Genomic DNA, 21705 nt, shown 5'->3' on the forward strand with positions numbered 1-21705 from the left:
TTACAGAAGCTGTCTTACCTCTATAGGCCTCAGTTCACTCACCTGTAAAATCAAAGAGTTAGGTAAAATGATTTTCTTAATTTCTAATATCCTTTGTCCCTATCTTGTGGAAGATATATATTTTTTTTATTAAGAGAATATGGGAGTATTTATCCATTTATTTATTCAATGAGATATCTTTGCCCCAGTGAGAACTTTGCTTAACAGTACTTATCCGGAGGTTTTGAGAAAACATTTTTAGCTTAAGCATTCTCAATTATACTTTAAAAAAAACCAGAATTATAAAATTTATTTTACTCTAAGGCAGTGTATAATAGTAATGGGTTTTTTTTTTCCATGTTCATATCAGGACACAATTGACACCTGTGAAAAAATATTTCATACTAGTTGTACTTTTGTTTCTTTTAGACCAATAAGGATTTTGCAATTAACAGCGAAAGAATGATAAAGAAAGGACTATTTATTTGATTCTGAGTGAGAGAAGGTTTTTGTTGTCATATTCATCTGTCAGTAGTTCAGCTTTACAGCTTTAGTACTGGGAAGAATTCTTAATTCATGGAGTATTTTCATAGAACATATTGTCTGTTCCCTTTGCAGGAATGTAGATGTAAATAGAGTTTGGGGATTAGGGCATTTGTAGCATCACATTATGAGTCTTTATTAAATGTATCAATGCTGCTTAGTTGTGCTTGTTGAGTATGTACCACAGCAACAACAGGAACTCAGTGGGAGCACTGCAGATATTGATTGATGATGGCGAGTGATCTGTAGGGATCTGGGATCTGATGACAACATTAGGGCTATTTCCTAGATATTGGTTTGGAGGATAGTAGAACTGCTTATTAAATAAAATTGGGATTTTTTTGTTTGTTTGTTTTTGCAGATTATCTGATTTTACAATTAGTTTCTTTTTAAGCTCATTCAGAGACTGGTCTATGAAATACAAAATTCCCACTGGACCATTTCTCTTGGCTCATTTTCATTTTCACAAGGATACTGGAAATTTAATCAAGATTCATTCAAATGATTTATCATTCATTCATCAAGAATTTATTAGGCACATGTTATATACCAGACATTATACATCAGGGACACAAATTCAAAAATGAAATAATCCCTGTCCTCAAGCAGCTTACATCTGACTGATGATAGGTTAATACAGATAAATCATTAGAACATATGCAATGCAAAGTCATTTTGGAGGAGGAGTGCACTAACAGTAAAGGAATTGAGAAATCCTGTATGAAAACTGAAACTATGTCTTGAAGGCTGAAGAGAGAAAATATATTCCATTTAATAGTTTGCAATTTTTTTTTAGCATATAAATGGTCAGAACTTCTAGCTCTGTTATTCTTCCTTAATCCTTCATCACAAAATTGCATATACATTTATTAAGGTTCTGCTATTCTGTCTACATTTTATGTGACATAATAATCCCTTGGTTTTATTTTTGACTGAAGTCACTAGAAAACTATTACTTCTATTTTTCCCCCAGCATCTTTTTGGTCTAAATGTGTGAGTTAAATCTCATTACACTGGACTTGACAGAATTGTGAGTATTATTATTGTTCAAACACCCCTTACCTAAGTAAATTTCTCTTAATATGCTTCCCAATTTAAGAAAATCATGAAATCACAAATTAACTCTTGTTGAAGAGCAGTATTTGAGGGCCATAAAGGCACATTTTCCATGACATAGTTATTGGAAGCAACTTTAGAGCAACCAAACCATTGCTAAAGAAAACTGGATATTTTTGGTCTTTGAATTTAGGTGCAATTGTACCTCTTCAACGACAATGTAGTAGGCACATAGAGGGACAAAGGGTAGGAAAAGCAGACATGGAAAATAGTTATATTGGCTCTAAAGGTAGAAGTGCAACGTGGTGTAGGGCAAAGAGTAATGAATGAATCATTAGAAGACAGTCAAATGAGAGAGCCTTAAGATCAAAGAGCAAGAACTAGAGTCCCACCTAGTCCAACCCCATCAGTTCACAGGAAAGAGTCTGGAGAAGTGACTGGACCAGGATGTCAAGTGGTACAGCCAGTAGGGAAGAGGTCCTTTGACTCCAAAGCCAACATTTCTGATGGTTCAGTGGATAGAACCCACTGGGCCCGGACTCAGGAAGGCCTACATGAAAATCCAGCCTCAGATGCTCACTAGATATGTGACCATGGGCAAGTCACAACCTCTGTTTGCCATAGTTTCTTCTAGTGTAAAACGTGAATAATAAAAATAGCACCAAGATGGATGTGAGGATCAAAGGAGATATTTGTAAAACAATTAGCATGATACCAGGTACATGATAGATTCTTAATAAATGTTTGTTTCTTCTTGTCAGGCTGCTTCAGCTTGGTGATCCTATTTTCTCATTTGTTTAAAGTGATAAACAATATTTGTGCTGTCTGTGTCACAGGGTTCTTTTGAGGATAAGTGGCACACATGAGCAGGACTCTGTAACTATAAGATGCTATATACATGTAAGTTAGTGTTATCAGGTAACTAAGCAGGTGAACTATTGTATTTTTAGAGCTTCCTTGATTCTTCTTGGGAACAAGTGAGGCAGATTGACAGATTGTATAGTGCCATACTATATTCTCAGTTAGTTAGGTGGCACAGTGGAGAGAGTTAGGAAGACTCATCTTTTTGAGTTCAAATCTGGCCTCAGACATTTATTCATTAGCTATGCGACCTTGGGTAAGTCACTTAACCCTGTTTGGCTTAGTTTCCTCAACTGTAAAATGAGTTGGAGAAGGACATGGCAAACCATGTCAGTATCTCTGCCAAGAAAACCCCAAAAAGGGTCATGAAGATTTAGATACAACTGAAATGATTAAACAACAACACTATATCTCATTGTCCATTTAAAAATATTTCGTGGTTTATGATAAGTATGATATGTATGATAAGTATGATATGATGTTGGCTATTTGAGGACTATGATAAGCAGTCAGCATAGCAAAAGAAGTGTACTACTTTTGGAGACAGAGCTCTGGTGTTCAATGAGAGCTTTACTGTTTACTACCAGTGTGTCCGTAGGCATGTGAGTTACACTCACTGATCCTAAGATCCTCATCTGTAAAGTAAATGGGTTGGACTAGGTGGCCTCTAAGATCTTTCCCATTCATCTATTATTCTTCCATTTACAATTTAACAGAGGATGGTTTTTACCTTGATGATTTGATAAGGTTTGCTCTTGTTCTGTAACAAATGGCTCATATTAATTCTAACTGAAAAAGAATGTATTGTGTAAATATATAATAATAACAATAAATTTAGTAATTGCTGAATAAGTATTTAGGATGAGATTCTGTAAAGTTTATAAGAGTGGAGTTTTGTGGAGGTCCTTTGAAAACTAGTGCTTTATTTGGGACTTGGGAATCTTGTTGACATGCTCCTTCTTTGTGGCTTGTGACTGACTAATGTGCCTAGATTCCCATTCACACCCTTTCAAGTTAAGCTCAGTAAGAATATAAGATTTAAGTAGCTAGGGCTAGACTACCATTAGCCCACTAGTCCACTACCACTATCACTAGTAGTTCACTGTTACTGTGATGTGGTGCTAAAAGGAGCTTTGGGAAAGAGGGATTATGATGCAAGAAATCAGTATAAATGTCTTTTGTTTGTTTGTTTTCCCCTCTGTCTTCTTGATATTTGGAAACCTGAGCAGCCAGCTAAAGAACTGAAAAGGGTAGAAAATCATTAAAGAAGCCTTTAATGTAAGATCAATGCTTTAAGAGTTCAACTTTCTGAGTTCAACTCTAGCCTCATGGATTATGATCCTGGCCAAATCATTTAATCCTTTTTACCTATTTCTTCATCTGTAAAATGAGCTGGAGAAGGAAATGGCAAATCACTCCAGTATCTTTGCCAAGAAAACACCCAAATGGAGTCATTAGGAGTCAGATGTGAATGAAATGACTGAGCAACAAATTTATAATAAGAAATCTTGAATTATTTCTTAAGCGTTTATTACTTGTTGTGTGTCAGACATTGTGCTGGTTTCTAGAAATATAAAAAAATAGAACAGACCCAATTTTTAGGGAGTTGTTATTTTATGGAGGCATGATACCCTTGAGGTTTAAGGTATTTTAAAATATGAGATGACAGGGTGAGAAGAGAATTGGCTTTGGAATGAGAGAATTGGGGTTCCAATTCTAGCTCTGATGCCTGCCAAATAGGTGACCTTGGGCAAGTCCCTTGGGCACTATAGGTTATTTCCTAACTATGAAATGAAAAGTTAGATAAAATGCCCTGTGAGATCTCTTTTATCTCTCCAGCAATGATCCTAAATCATTCTGCCCTTTGAACTTGAAAATCTTCCGTACACAAGTATCCGATGTTTATTAGGGTATATTGGTTAAATTATGTAATTACAAGTAACTCATAGTTTCTTGGTTTTGTAGATTATTCATCCAGATGCTTCGCTTCCATATAATTCTTCCTTTGCCTTTTGATCACTCAAGTACATATTAGCATAGACATCTGAGCACGGGAAAGACAAGGAAAATGAGACATTCACTGTTCCAATTACCTTTGTTAGTAGTCCAAATGAGAAGTTTTACTTAAATAAAGGTCTTAATTCTGGGGAGAAAATCAAGATTGGCGATTATTTGTGGACTCAGTTTTTGCCACTTTTCTCCCCAACTTAATGACTGGAGTTTGTTTCAAATGTGAAGCCCTTTAACTACAAGGGGGCAGATGAAGAAGTAGTTATAAGAAACTGAGCTTGGAAAATTTAGAGTTAGCAGGTGTATTCCACATTACTTGGTCCAGTCTCCTCATTTAACAAATCAGGAAATTAGGGGCCACAGAAATTAAGTGAATTACCCAAAATCACATGAGGAAATCTAGTGTTCTGCTCTTAAAATAACAATAATTATTATAAATAGGGCATCTAGGTGGCATAGTGGATAGAATTCTGGGCTTGGAGTTGGGAAGACTCAACTTCCTGAGTTCATATCTGGCCTAAAAGACTTCTACTAGCTGTGTGACCTAATCCTATTTGCCTCAGTTTCTTAATTTCTAAAATGAGCTAGACAAGGAAATGGCAGACTCCTCTACTATCTTTGCCAAGAAACCCCGAAATGGGGGCCACAAAGTGTTGGACATGATTCAAAAATTGAACAACATAGAAACTCATAGAATTATAAGATGTGAGAGCCAAAGAGGACCTTAATGATCACCTAGACCAGTGCTGTTATTCTAAAAATGAGGAAACTGAGCTCCAGACTAAATTAGGCTTAGGGCCCATAGTATATCAGTGAAAGAGCTAGGACGAGAGGAAATGTTTTTTCCCCACCTCTATCCTCTTTCAAGTACTTAACACAGTACCTGGTGCATCATAGGTTCTCTATAAATCACTCTTGACTTGACTTAACTCTTTCCACCCTTTTTAGTGAGAGTAAGATAACCTAGCCTTCATGTGAATGTAGTTTTCCTCATCAGTGGATGATATGAAGTGTTTGATAGTACATATGACAACATCATTTACCCAACTACTACACATGTAACAGCTTGTGAATGCTGGTGGATATGCACCCAAACCCTCCTGAAATTGCCTGTGCTATTGGGACTACTCCTCTGCCACTCTACTCTCCAGTTGAATGGCAAACACTCCTTACAAAAAACCTTTTGCTTAAAAACAAACCCAAGGGATTCCACTCTAATCTTGCTTAGCTTGTTTGCCTGTTCTGTTATAGTGCCTTTGTCACTGAAACATACTGAGCTGCCTCTTGTCTCTTCTGATTCTAGGTTTGTGTGCTGGAGAGGCAAATATTTGATTTCCTTGGATACCAGTGGGCACCTATCCTGGCAAATTTTATCCATATTATCATCGTCATTCTGGGTTTATTTGGAACTATTCAATATAGACCTCGCTACATAACAGGAGTGAGTACCCTTATTTATTTTTTTCCCTTGTGAAAAGTGGATAGTACAAGCATTCTTATATTATTTAGGAAGTGTGTGTGTGCCCTATCTACTCTAAAGATGCTGCATGTCTGGTTTTTTATTTTTTAGAATTTAACTCACACCTGCAGTAATTGGAAAAATGTCAAACTTAAGCACCTGACAGTGAATGTAATCAGATATCATTTTCATGTACTGTACTTTCAGTAAATAACATGTTGTCTTACATCCGGAACCATGTTCCCGAATCAGTAAATTACAAAGTCAAGCTCTGATTTAACATGTCATTAAGAGATTATTTTCCTTCACAGTTTAAAACAGTAAATCCATTTTACACATTGAAAGAAAGGCAGGTTAAAATAATATATGACAACTGTGTTGTATTGATGTTGAGATATAATGATATGCTAATAGTTAATATTTAATGTTGGCATGAAAGTCGGGAAATTCAGGACTATTGTTGCTATGTTCTTAATTCTATTTCTCAGCACAAAGGTAATATTTTGCTTTCCTCCTGAAGTTGTACTTACTTAACATAAAAGTAAAATCTGACTGAGTTACAGTTGCTATGGGAACCATAACTTAGATTTTTTTGCCCTTGTGTGTGTCTCAGATCTCAGCTATAACATTTCATTAATGTAGATTTTTATATTCTGTCTATTTTTAACAAAGGAAAAGATATAGGCACTTTTCAGGTTTCGCCATGGTGACTTGAAAAGCCAGTTCGAATGTCTGGTCAGATATGCATGTAGAGCCAAACGAGGCTGAATCTCTTTCCTTGTGCAGTGCAAGATAGTTTGGCTCACCTCAGTTAGAGATATTTAGTGCAAGGACAGCTCAAAGACTAGCAATTCTCCTTAACCATTTCCTTCTCCAGCTCATTTTACAGATGCGGGAAATGAGGCAAGCAGGATTAAGTGACTTGCCCAGTGTCACACAGCTAGTAAATGTCTAATTTGAACTTGGGTCTTCCTGACTTTGCGACAAGTGCTCTATCCACTGGGCCACATAGCTGCCCCCCTTAAAGGGGATCACGTTGAAAATCTTTAGCGCCCTTCTCTTTAAGACAGCATATCTTCATATCATATTAATTTATAGCTACTCCTTGATATAGGATGGAATCTAGGATAGCAATACAGTATAATGACTTATTTAAGTGAGGGAAGATGAATTTCCTGTGTGGGGGGGTGGCATTTTTCAAAGAACAAGACACGATTGTATGGCACGAATTCCATTGCAAAGTATGGAAATAGTGAGGCATCAGTTCTGCCATATGCTACTCTGCAAGGTCTCAGCAGGGCACTTCATAGCACCACAGCATCCATGTAGTCTAACCTCTATGCGAAAGAAAATTCCCACTACAATACATTCTGGCCACCAAGCCCTTGCTTAAGGACCAACAGTCAAGGGAAGCCCAACGCCTGCTAAAGCAGTCATGTTTGGGTAGTTCTAATTGTTAAGTTTTGTTTTCTCAGATTAACCCTAAATTTACCTTTTTTGCACATTAACTGATGGATTCTAATTCTACTGTCATGAAAGTAAAATCATAAGAAGTATTATTCCATTTTCATGACAGCTTTAAATAGCATTTAAAAATTATTATTAAAAATTATTTCAGGTCTAAATTCTCTCTCTCCTCCCACCCATTGAGAAGGCAAGAGTTTCAACTACTTTACAGACAACTGTCATGATTACTTCAGTCTTTTCTTCTGCAATAAGTAAATCCCAGTTCCTTCAACTAATCTTCATGCAGTATAGGCACTGGCCCTTCAAAATTCTGTTTGTCCTCCTTTCCACACTCTCCAGCTTATTTTTACTCTCTTCTGTTTCCAAAATATAGTGTGCAGAACTAAACACAAGTGCCTTTAACACAACAAGGAATGAATGAAGGAAAAAAGTATGAATTAAGCACCACCTGTGTTCCAAACACTGTTCAGGGCACTGGGGATACTAAAAGGGAGAAAGTTCCTTGTCTCAAAGAACTAACATTTTAATAGGGTAAGATAATGTAATATAGAGCAGTGATGAATGTTGAAGCAGATTTTTTGGGGGAGAGACGGAATTCACAGGCATGGGTATGCAGGCACAGGTACATTGTCATGACCTTTCCAGAAGCAATGGAAGTTATTACTGTACCTGAGGTCTCACTTCATTTTTCTTATCAATAAAATGAGGTGGTTAATTTGTTCCATTTCAATTCTAGCTCTATCATGATGTGTTGACAATGTACTTAAAATGGAGGACGGAAGAAATTCAGAAAATAGGGCTATATGGAGTGGTCAAGCAGAATAAGTCACATATCCACTAAATTCTGATTTATTCAGAGAAAATGAATAGGAAAAGGTATATTAAACAGAAGACCTAAAACACCAAGATAACTCAATGGTACCAGGGACAAAGAATCTAAAAGTCTGAATATTCTCCCAGGAGTAATGATTAGCAAATTAGCAGACATCATGAGAAGGAGAATCAAGAATCACAATAAGGAGGAAGAAAAGCTGATTAAACTCATTAATAAGAGATAATGGCTAAAGGTACCAGCTTCCAGAAAGGTGCTACCAGAGTGAATTTGAATTGCCTTAGGAAGTTTCTGAAGATCACCTGTCAGGAAATGGTACGGGATACTGAGGTCCTTTCTCCAGTTAAACTGCCAACGATTCAAACTCTACTGCAGAGAGCAGAGAACTCCAATGGGTGGCCATGTTGTATGAATACCAAGTGTTATACTTGCCTAAAAGACTATTTTATGGAGAACTCCATCAAGGAAGGGGCTCACATGGTGGTCATAAAAAATGATACAAGAACACTCATAAGATCTCTCAGAAGAACTTTAGAATTGATTGAGTAACATGGGAAATGATGGCAAAAGACAGCCCAGCATGATGTACTGCATGAAAGAAGAAACTGTGCTCTCTAAGCAAAGCAGAGTTGAAGTCACTCAAAAGAAATGAGAGGTGTGCAGATTTAGAAAATGTACCCCGAATGTTCACATATACTATTTGTGTTTGACCTATGGTAGAACATTTTTGAGCTCATATTGGTCTGATCAGCCACAGTCATTCACACTATAACTTGACTCTAATATAGTGATGTCATGGTAGTCCTCTTCCAGGACACAACCAGAATGAAATATTGGAAGATAATGATTATTTGTGCTGCTAAATACAAGAAACCCCAAGACAGTTACAAGATAGAGCCCTATTGCATTTACTGCATTAACAATAGAATTTAGTACCTTTTTCCTCTAAAAACAGAGGAGACTTGCCTTTAAGGAAAAATAGGAATCTAATCAATAATAACCAGGCAATGATGATGATCTACCTTCTCTCTAATTCAGGTTGTGTAAGTCCTGACTAGAAGTCATTTGTGCAAATGTATTTGGGAACCTAATTCCACCTGACAGAGAAATATATAGACTAAGGATGAGGGTTGTTTTTTGTTTTGTTTTGCTTTGTTTTTCGGTACAATGATTTATTTGGTAATTTCCTTTTTGGTAAAGAGTTATAAGAACCTCAGCTCCCTGCTGGAGGAGACTAGGCAAAAATTATTCCAGGATCTGGGACTGGGGCTTTCTGCTCATGCCTGCTGAAGCTTCTAGGGAAAGACTAGTAAAAGCCCATGGCCTGAAACATCTGGCTGGAGAGGGATGAGAAATGTAGTATCACAAGTGGTGAGACCAGAGATCGTTCACAGAGATATGGAGTGACAAATAGAATAATGAGAAGCAGAAGGTGGGATCTGAAGCAGAAGCATGAGTCAGTATCAGAGGCTCAACAGTATTCTAGTTGCTGGGGAAGAGCTCTGAAGTAAGGTCAAGCAGTAGTTCTTAATTATCAGAAAAATAAATAGAAATGTTAGGCCACGCACATTAAAAGCAGAAAGGGGCCTTAGCCATCACCTAATCCAGACAATTTTACAGATGAGGAAACTAGAGTTAAGGGACTTTCCCAAAGTCATGCAGTTATTAAATGGCAGAGACAGAATTGGAACCCATATGCTCTGACTTCGAATTCAGTACTCTTAAATTTAATAAAAGTTGGTATGATTTGCCAGTCGTCATCATGCATATGTACTCATTTTTATGCTAGGGTGTATGATGCTTGCCCTGCCTTCCTGCTTGCCTTGAATGAGCTCTGATCTTTAGCTAGGCAAATCCCTACTGCCGTTGATGCAGCTGTCTATATGACTGAAGTGGAATTCTTTAATGCAGTGTATGAACAAAAGATATATATGTCCAACCTATGAAATTTTCAGCCAGGTAACTGCAGTTAAAACTTAATCATGGTTTAGGGTGTGAATTTTGTTTTTCTCGTTAGTCTTCCTTTTCACAGATGACAAAAACTTAGCAGCAGTCACTGGGAACCCAAACTCATTAGTGCCCTCAGATGAAACTCTGACACTACAAATGAACATAATATCCTGAAGGGAAAATAAAAAGAGAAAAGGTCTCAATTTAGCACAAAGAAAGCTGTAACCTGAGTAAGCAGAATGGATCTCATATTGTATAATAGTTGGCAGCATTTATTCCCAAAGTAAAAGACAAATTAATACCAGTATAAGTCACCAGTGAATATGCATACATTGCAAACCCAAAGGCTGTGTCTTTACTCTCTGAATGGAATTGTCTTTGGCATCTCAGTTTGGGCAAAGGGTTGTGGTGCATAAAATTTGCTGGGCATATGAGCATTAGGTGGTGAGAAGGAATTGTCTATGAGTGTTATTCTTTTAGGAGTGCTAGCACAATTTGATGGGTAATCCCAAGGTCACTAGCTGCCACAGTTACAGCAGTTTCTTAATATTTTATGGCATCATTCATAAAAATACTGTCTCTTTTATCTCAATAAATATTTTAAAATAGTTTGAGATATTTGGACTTTTTAAGAGAATCTAATCAATGTATCTACCCATCAGTCAACTTATCATGCATAATATTAAGTGGGAATTTCATCATGCTATTTACACTTGTAGAGAGATATTTGCTCAAAAACAGTGTTTTTCTTAGAACAATAGTAAACCCTGCTCCCCATCTTTTTTTTAATTGGAAATGATTTAAAGGATTAAATGTAGAATGCTTTTCTTGATATCTCATCAGTGCTGCAGAGCTAGTTCAGTTTGTAGAATCTCATTGGTGATATGGCTTTGTCACACCAATGTCTTTGCTTTTCTCACAGCTTTGTATATATCATAATCAATAGACATTTATTTAGTATCTACTATGGACCAAGCTTCTGCTCAAAGAGCTCCAACAAGAGGAATTCAACTACCTTCCAAGAAATTCCATTACATTTGTAAAGCTCTGTTTCTTTGATTATTTTCCTTTCATGGTCCTGGAATCTGCCTCTCTACTTTTTTCTATTTGAAAGCCCTTTATCCACTTGGTAGGGGCATCAAGGTAGCACAGTGGTTAGAGTGCTGGGTCTGGAGTCAGGACCTCCAGTTCAAATCTACCCTCAGACACTTACTACTTGTGTGACCCTGGGCAAGTCACTTAACCTTGTTGCCTCAGTTTCCTCATCTATAAAATGATAAAATGAACTAGAGATGGAAATGGCAAACCACTCCAGTAGGTCTGCCAAGAAAACCTCAAATGGGTTCATGAAAAACTAATCATGACTGAAACGACTGAACAACAAATGTGCAAAGCAGTACAATAGTTTCTGAGCTGTGAAAATCAATTAAGTCAAGCATTTATCAAAAGTTTGTTCTGTGCTAGATGTCATACTAGACACAGGTAATACAAAGAACAATGTAATTCAGCCCTGCCCTTAGGAAGCTGATATTTTAATGATGAAGAAAACATAATGACAATAATACCCTACATTTATACAATCTTTTTTTCCCCAAGACAGTTTAAATTGCTAATTAAACTGAAGAGAGTAATAGGAAAAAACAGGGCCCTATCTTGTATTTTAAATTTTTTTTCCATTAAGATTTAAAAATGTCTTTGCTAAAAATCTCTTTAGCTGTGATAAGAGAGCTGACATTGACATTAAAAAGCCTTGAATTCATATTTTACCTTGGATACTTTCTCACTTTATGACCCTAGGTAACTCACTTAAAAAATGCTTGAGAATAGAAATTCTAAACAAGTGGCCTACAACACTCCCTAGAGGAACCAGATTAAAATGAAGTTGAGAGATTTTTTAAAACAAAAATATAATAGAACTTACATAATGTTAATACGTGATTTTCTAAGTCAATATGAAGCCTTCGGGGATCCTTATTATAATTTAGGGACCTCGTTTCTATTTGAAGCAGCACCACTGCTTCAGACAACGTTTGCAGGCTAGAAGTTGCCAAGAAGGTGTCCATATGAGTTGATAAAGCCTTTGCCTCATATAGGAGCTTCCTATAGCAATGAAGTCACAAGAATAATTCTAGAAAGCTGAGTCAGAGACAATGCTGTGATTAGAAGAAGGACCCAGATTCTTGAATTATTTTCCCTATGTTCTGAGATTTGAAAATCATCAATACTGTTTCATCAAATGCCCAGTGTAGCTTTCCAGAATAATAATGAGATAAATGAAGGACTTCATCTTGAAGATAATTATTTTAGCCACTGCCTGAGCAGTTCAAAAATAGGCATTTCTAGTCACTTTTGGTTGTTTTAGTATTAACTTCTATTTATTGATCCAGGACATTTTTGTTTTAAGATAAGAATTTCCTTTCTTGAAAATGACACTGCTCCCTGACTGTACCATCCAAGGATCCTCAACATTGTTATTCAGTTACATCATTGTGCCTTGATAAAAAGAGAATCCCTTCAATTTGAAAAATGCTAGTTTATAACAATTAGCAAGTATCTCATGATCCTAAAATATGAAAGCTCTGGTTGAGCAGCTGGTGGAGAGAGAAGGAGAGAGTAAAGTAAGACATATTCACAATGAGGTAGTTATGATTTCGTTTCTACTATTTTTCATCTTTCCTTAACTAAGAAATCTTGTACTGCTTCCTGCAGAGTCACATGACTGTCCTAGCTTAATGTATAGGCTGTAGCTCTAGTGTTTTCAGGACTAGGCTTGTGACATTTCCTTCTCAGCATACCAAGATCTTTATTAAATTTCCCTCTTGTCTACTGCCACTAACTAGAAACCCCACTGGTCATGTTCCCCCTCCCATTGTTAGGGAACCAGTAACTAGCATCCCAGTTCTATTTAAATACTTAATATCAGTTCACTTTTACAAAAAAACATATTTACTTTGAAGACATATAAAGAACAAAATACAAATATTCCTTTCAATATGGCAAAGGCGTGCTCTTCCCTATCTCGCCTCAGTTTCTGAGAGATTAAGTTCAAAATTTATCTCAGTTTGTACATAACATTATTCTCAGCAAGTTTATGTCCAAATGTGGCATCATGGAGGATGAGACGTCATTTAATTTTTCACTGGCATGGATCTAGAAGATAGCTTCTGAAGATGGGAGCTTGATCTTTTCTCCTCGGGGTGTCCGTGCCTTGCTAGTTACAAAACCTGTCAGGTATTCTGACTTCTGGATTGCTGTGGCTTATTCTCTCATCCTTTGAAACTCCCTTCACCAGTCTCTATGAAAGGAGCAGTCACTGCCCTTCCCTTGGGAGAAAAAATTAAAACAAAGAGGTGGTTGTAGCTGCCTCGAGTATTTTGTCAGCTTGTTTTTGGTAATGATATTTTTATTTTAAATACAAAATGAGAAAAAAAAAACCTTATCTTGTACACAGCAGTCCATCATAGAGGATTCGATATAAAACACTAAATTTCTGTTTCAAGGTAACCTATATAATAAAGAGTGCATATTATTTTCCAAGCTGCTGTGATTTTCTTTGCTTCCCTGTTGGTTTTCTTTTGTTTTCTCCTGTGTATGTTTTAATTTATCTTTTCTTCTCCCTTCCCTCCCCCACCCTAAAGAAGGCTACAATGAAGTGTGGATATATCTACATATACAAAGATGTCTATAAATATACACCTATATAGACAAATACACTCATACACTTATATGTAGGACTGTACTATGCTTATTTCCTCCTGTCATGTGTTCCTCTGAAAGTGAATAGCACCTTTATAAGTCCAAGCCTTTCCAGGTTTTTCTAAATCATTTCCTATGCCACAACAATATTCCAAACCAATAACAACCTACCTGAGAGATTGGCTATGAAAAGTTTTCCTCAGTTTTCTGCATTCCTTCTGTTTGTGCCTATATAGATATTACTTATACAAAAAAATTAATTTAAAATAATTGAAATAATCATTTCTACACTTAATACTCTACCCTTATAATATAGTTTAAGGACAGATACTTCCAGATCTACTTCTTTTATTCCTCCCCCTGCCTCCAACCAGGTTCTTTGAATTTTCTGACCTTTTCTTCTTCCAAATTAATTGTTATTTTTTTTCTAACTCATATTTTTTTTTAGTAATTTAATTGGGATGACATTGAATAGATAGATTAATTAGGTAAAATTGTCTTTTTAAAATTGTTTTGGCATTACCTCCCACAAACAATAATACATATTACTTCAATTATTTAAAATCTGAGATTAGTATAAAAAGTATTTTATGTTTATAATCATATAGTTTCTGGGTCTGTTTTGACAGGCATACACTTAGGTATTTTATACTGTGTAGACATTTTAAATGGTCTAAAAAATTGAATAATGTTGCTGACGCAGTGTGATTTCTCTATTTTTCCACTTTTGATCACATCTTTTTTAACTTTAACTTTGTCTGAGATTGTGATTACTCTCCCTGTCATTTTTTTACTATGAAATTCTACTCCTGCACTTTATTTCATCTTTGTGTGTATCTCTCATTTTTATAATGTTTCCTAAAAGTAACACATTGTTGAATTCAAATTTTTAATCGACTCTCCTTTTCCATTTTATGGGTAAATTTGTCCCATTCACATTCTAAGCTACAATTGCTTAGAGGTATTTTCCTCCTACCTATTTTTCCTCACTATTCTTCTTACTCTATTTACCGTGAATCTCCTCACCCTTCTGTTCTGCTTCTTCCTATTACTTTGCCCACCTATTCCTTAACCTACCCAACCCTCTAAGAGTCGCTTCCTTATTCTTTCCCCTCCACCCTATCCCTTTGCCCTCTTATTTCTTTCTGAATTTAGAAGACTTTTTATACCTTTCTAGATATATGCATTCCCTCTTTAACCTATTTCCAATGAAAGTATGGTTCAGAACTACACCATCCTTCCCTCACCTGCTTCTTCTGTATTAGTCTGAGATAATTGCATCTTTTTATCTCTCCCTACACACCTTTATTTATTTATTTTTAGAATCACCCATCATAATCAGTTCAGCCCATGCTTGCTTCAAGTCTTTCTCAAGGTTCTAATGGCTCTCGCTAGGGCAGCAAAGTGGTATAGTGGATAGGTCATTGGACTTGGAATCAGGAAGACTTATCCTCATGAATTCAAATCTGGCCTCAGACACTTACTAGCTATATGTCCTTAGACAAGTCACTTAATCCTATTTGCCTCAACTTCCTTATCTATAAAATGATCTGGAGAAGGAAATGGCAAACCACTCCTGTATCTTTGCCAAGAAAACCTTAAGTAGGATCACAGAAAGTTGGACATGACTGAACAACAATGGCTCCAGCTATATTTGGCAAACAAATGCTCCCAACCACATTAACCTATTGGAAACAATTTCACAATGTCCAGACGTACTCCGTAGACATTGTAAGGCATTTAAACATCACAATTCTCTAGGAATTAGACGTCCTAAATTTCCCATGAGGGAAGGTTGTATCAGTCAACCAAACTAATGGAATATATTCATGTAGCAGATAATATTACCTAAGGTGTAGGGGCCTTAGTTTCTGTACAGAACCCAAGAACAAACATGAATGCCTCCTTTCAATTAAGATCCTATTATTTGAATGAGATATTTATAGAGAGACCTCATAGTCTTTGTAAAATGGTGAATTTCTATATGATAACTATTTAATTCAGTGGTCCCACTGATTTTAACTAAACTCTACAAAATTCAAGAATGTATCCATTTGTTTAAGATAAAGTGTTTGTTTGTTTTTTAATGTTAATTGTTTATGGAGCTCTGGTCAGAATTTTCTTGAAAAAAACTGATAGGGAAGGTAAAAATAATGCTTGGTTGCTCCTGGGTTTCTTTCCTCTTCCCTGGTACAGACCAAAGATTTTTTTTTTTCAAGTCACAAAACATAAAGGAATCTTTGCAGAAAGATTCAATTTCTGATTACCTTAATTGATGTTTTCTTGATTTCTTAGAGAACCCTAGTATCTTCCTGATGTTTTATCTCTGCTGGGCTTATTTTTAATGACCTAAGGCCATATTTTCAAAGAAACATGCTTATTTATTCTCATAGAGACTACTGAAAAGTTTTTTCTAGATTTTCTTTGGTTGATGAATATGCATAAATCGATTTTTTCATTCTTTGATCACTTGTATATATTTATAAAGCTTTATTAAGAGAAAAAATAAATACTGTCAATTAAAAGGAATAAAGGGGAGCTACCAATAGCCTTGGCATTTCAATTGCCCCTTTTCTTTGTTCAACTTCAGGCTCAGGACAGGAAATCACTAGAGATTTGAGAATAAGTGACCTGAGTGAAAACAATGTTGAAGAATAAAACTTTTAATGATTTTCAACAGCTGTGAAAATAGACACTGCCTTCTTAGACCAGGCCCTAAAATGAGCCAGGGCACGCCTAGGGGGAATGAAACTAAAAGCTTAAAATAATGGAATTTTATATACTACAATAAACTATACCACACTTGAGTTTGACTCAATATTTCTTTATATTAATGTTGTACTGTGTTATCATGGTACTATGTGTTTTGGGGCGATCTTGGAACATTCCTTTCCCAAATGGTGTTATACTATATGTGCTTATCTTTCTTTTCTCTGTTTCTTCAGTATATAAATCCTAGTGATTCCTATCTTTTATTCTTTTAAGGTGGGGAATGATTATGTAGAGGGAAACGATAAATTGGATGGGCCAAATAAATGTTTTCTATGCCTAATGACTTTTGGAAAATTTATTTTTAAAAGAATTCTTGGTGATTGTGGCATTAAATATAAATCATAATTGTTTGTTTGATATAGTAAAGCTGTCTATTATACTGCTTTAAAGACAATATGGATAATGAAGCATATTTATTGTAATCCATCTGTGAGAGGATGGCATAGTGGACAGAGCATAACTTTTGTAATTTTAGTCAAATCGCATAAGTTATCTAAAATTTATTTTTTAACCTATGAAATAAAAATATTGAACTAAAGTCTTTTAAAGATTCCTTATATCTCTAAAACTTTTGAAATAAGTGATTCATAAAAACTGAAATTAATTTACATATCCTATTTATTGCAACATATCTTTAGTTTTCTGGAATATTGGAGTAAAAGGAAATAGTATTAGTTGGAAAATAATAAAAATGACAATAATAGCATTTATTTAGTGCTTTAAGGTTTGCAAAGCATTTTTATAAATATCTCATTTTATTCTAATAACAACTCTGAGTTGTTGTTTAGTCACTTTCAGTCACATTCAACTTTTCATGACCCTATTTGGTGTATTCTTGGCAAAGATGTGGAAGTGGTTTTTGATGTCCTCCTCCAGCTTATTTTACACAGGAGGAAATGAGGCAAACAGGGTCAAGTGACTTGCCTGGGATCACACAGGTAGTAAGTGCCTGTAGACAGATTTTTAACTAAAGACAACCTTGGGAGAGAGACTCTATTATCCTCCCCATTTTACAGAAGAAGAAACTGAATCTCTAAGAAGTTAATTTGTCTAAGGTAAAGTAGTTCATGTCTGAGGCCACATTTGAACACAAGCTTTCCTGACTCCAAGCCCAGTCCTTTTTCCATGCTGCCATCTGACTGACTCTAGGCTCCATAAAACATAATATCTAATTAAGAATTTTGAATAAATATTGATCCAGGTGATATCTCTTCTTTTTCCATTGCTTTTCATCTAAGCAGAGTGTCATGTCTATGGAGGGGTGTTGTAAAATAGGCTTAATAGATTGCCTGAGAGTTTAGATTAGATGACTCTAAAACATCCTCCAATTCTAAATTCTATTTATTTACTTACATTCAACAAGTTTGTATGAAGTTCCTACTGTAGATAGACTATTATGCTAAGGGAGATAGAGGCTAGCTAAGATTCACTCCCTGTCTTTAGGGAGCTTGCATACTGATGAAGAATATGAAACATGTGTGTGTCACTTTGTACACTTGCTGTTTCTACATTGAACACCTGTAAACTTGTGCAGCAAACAGGCAGCCAGTGAAGGATCTATGTATTTGAATGGTTAATCTGACAGAATTGATGAAGATAGCTTAGAAGGGAGAGAAAGCAGAAGCGTGATGCCCTCTCAATAAGCTAGTTCAAAAATCCAGACAAATGTTAATAAGGACCTATAATTGGATGATACCAGGGGGAAATAGACAAGAGGGATACAAGATGAGTCACAGAAGTAAAATCATCAGGATTTGGGAAAAGACTAGATATTAAAAGAAGAGGGAATAGGCAAAGATAACGTCAAGATTTCAGATGTGAGAAGATGGGTGAATGGGTGATGCTAAAGTCTGCAATAATGAGATCAAGAGAAGCAAATTTAAAGATTAAGATTGCTATTAGATACTTTGAATATTGTGTCAATGTTGATATCAAGGTGGGTGTATCCTATAAGACAGGAGGTTTTTTGTAATGTTAGGGACCCTCTTTGTCAATCTTGTGAAGGTTGTGGACCCCTTTTTAGATTGTTTTAAAATAATTGATGCAAATCCTATATTTTAATGACAATATCATGAAAATAAAGAAGTACTTTTTTTTCCATCTAGGTTCATGGATTCCTTTAAATCTATCCACAGTCCACCTTTGGAGATCCATGGACCCCAAGTTAGGAACCATTACTGAAGGCAATTGGTGATCATAGGTCTGGAGTCTGGCAAAATTCAAATAGTTTTATATGAGAAAACAGAGCTAGATTTATGAGTCATATACACAGAGAAGATTTGGGTGTATGAGATTTCCAGGGTGGAGAAGGTAGATGAAGGCAACGGATAAAATCCTGTATTTGAATGGAAGGTCAATGATTTGTGAAGGTGAGGCAAAAAGATAACCTTTTTTCCCCCTCCAAACATCATAAAGAGTAAATAAAAACCCTAACAGTGACCTTAGCAAATCTGACTGTACTCCAGTCTTCATAGGTATGGTACTAGATTTAAGATTTATATTGTTGGATAACAGAAATGTCAGTTTTCTTAAGCTTTCCATTTGGTGAAGTGTTCTCATGACATTTTTATTATGTTTCATGCCTGAGGTCAGTGATGGTATAAAGGCTGAATGCTGAAGTGGAATGAATGAGCAGTGTATTTGGATACAAAGGGACAATCAGGGAAGGCATATTATACTGGTTAGATTTTAGGAGATGATGCCAATGGGGAAGAGTCAGAAGACTGAACTTTCTCTTCTAAAAAGAATGATCTTAATGCTAGAAAATATAGGAAAAAATTGTTAGTGGGAAATAAAAACTCAAGAAACTGTCCAGATAAATTGAGAGTATCCACAATAGCTGCCCTTAATTGATTCAAGTCAACAGACCTGGAGTAACAGCATCCTAGGATGCTTTGAAAGAATAGGTGCACAACTGCAATTGTGAAGCTACTTTCAGTAAAGTCATATGAATAGAAAAATGGCAAATGCTGTAAATATCTTCAAATAGAGAAGTCAGAGTCCGCAAACCATAGGCTAGTGAGTTTGACTTCTTTTATTAACAACTTTCAAGGACATGCCCTAAAAAGTAACAATTAGTTGGAAGGGTGGTCTCTAGTACAATACCCTAAATTGTTCAATAGTAAGTTCTTTGAGAAAAGGGACTGTACTATTTTTTATTTTTGTACCCCTAGCTTAGTGCCTGGCACACCATAGGCACTTAACAAATGTGTTTTGAATAATATCAAAATGACTTGGCAAACCCACATAAGGTAATTTTTTTTTTCAAATTTACAGATGGCCCAAAGCTGGGAGGAATGGCTAAATATATTGGAGCAGAGAATCCAACAAGATCTTAAGGAACTTGTTCCAACACTGTCATTACCCAAGAGAACACTGCAGTACTTACTGCCATTAGATATTAAGATTAACATTAGATAAAGATGTTTGTCTTTTAATGTGTACAATTCTTCACAAAAGGTCTAATTTCATGACTCATGGCAAGGCAGTCAAATTAGCTTCTCAAAGGCTATGTTAGCAGAGGCTTTCTACAAATAATTTCATTTCTACAAAAATGGAAACATTTTGACAATTGTTCCATTTATAGATGGCATCTGTTGTTTGAGGACCAGATAACTAAGGGGAAAGAAGCTAAGAATTACAGCAATAAAAACAACTACCAGAACATTTCTATAGTACTTTAATATTTTCAAAGTGTTTTACAGATAGTAGGGTTTTTTTTCCCTCGCAACAACCTGGGAGGTAGGTGTTATCATTATCCCATTTTATAGATGAGGAAACCGAAGCAGAAAAAGATTCAGTTAACTTCAAGGTCAGCGACTGTTAAGTATCTAAGGCTGGATTTGAATTCAGACATTCCAGACTCCGATATTTTATCCACTGTGCCACCTGGCACCCTTGCTACATTATCATGCAATAAATTCTTTGTTCATGACATCTCCTCTACATTGTAGAACTTCCAGCTACTTTGAAAATATAACTCATGCACTGAGTTAGACCATTTTTGATTCCCTACCTCAGTGTTTCCTGATGTTTTGGTGTGTGTGTGTGTGTGTGTGTGTGTGTGTGTGTGTGTGTGTGTGTGTGTGTGTGCGTGTGTGTCCCTTTCAACAACAAAAACTGTGTTGTGAACCCCTAGGGTAATTCTACAGAGTACTTATAACATTCCTTGAGGCTTATCCATTAAGTTCTTACGATAATAACAATGATCATTTTGCCTCAAAAAGCTCCAAATTAACATTTACATTGAATACTTGTAATTATAAAATATAAAATTTTTATTCTATCTATAATTATGAAAGTGTTAAAATGAAATTATTAAACTATAATTATAAAATAATTATGAATATTTTATGTAGGACATTCTGAAGGTATTAAAAGAAGTTTCATAAGTGGAGAATAAGTTTAAATTGGAAAAGAGTCTAAATACCGTAGTGAGAGGTTTTATATATATATATGTGTGTGTGTATGTATATATATATATATATATGTATGGGTATTTGTGTGTGTATACATGTATGTTTGTATATATATGGGTATGTGTGTATGTATACACGTATGTTTGTATATATGGTATGTGTGTGTATACATGTATGTTTGTATATATATATATATATGTTCACTTCTATAGAATATTTGTGATAGTTCATGATGGTTTCAAGATGACTTGTCATCTTGACCACATGATTCCATATCTGATGAGTTCCAGTTACAGATTAGCTGAGGGGGTTTACATTTAACAGAATACAAATCAGCTATGTTCATGTGTCTGATCATTCTTTGGGATCTAGTTTGCACTGAAAAGTTAAACCTTGTAGCTGTTTGGAAATAATTTGAGGAATTGAAAGGACATCCTTGAGTGTAGTCAGAAATGGTCAAGTTTGGTGTAACAGCCAAATACCTAAATGATTGTATGACCATGATGGTTTTGAATCACTGCAGAAACACATCTATACAGTTTCATCCATGCATCTGCTTGTCACTAAGGAAAAATATTTTGCATCATAATTGGGAAGTTATTTACTGCTCAAGGCGCCATTAAAGAATTTTTATCATTAACAATTTAGATGATCATTATGAG

General features: G+C 35.6%; 1 protein-coding gene across 2 annotated transcripts in view; it reads left to right on the top strand.

The window, feature by feature from the left end:
* The first annotated feature begins 3635 nt into the window (after window positions 1-3635).
* The window catches only part of NKAIN2 (sodium/potassium transporting ATPase interacting 2), a 684788-nt gene continuing 666718 nt past the window's right edge, over window positions 3636-21705 (top strand). For both annotated transcript variants that reach the window (XM_072643212.1, XM_072643209.1), the window contains exons 1-2: window positions 3636-3717; window positions 5753-5890. The gene's annotated coding sequence lies outside the window, so the exon portion shown is untranslated. The remainder of the gene's footprint in view (window positions 3718-5752; window positions 5891-21705) is intronic.

The sequence above is a fragment of the Notamacropus eugenii genome, chromosome 2, assembly GCF_028372415.1.
Source record: "Notamacropus eugenii isolate mMacEug1 chromosome 2, mMacEug1.pri_v2, whole genome shotgun sequence".
Taxonomy (NCBI): Eukaryota; Metazoa; Chordata; class Mammalia; order Diprotodontia; family Macropodidae; genus Notamacropus; species Notamacropus eugenii.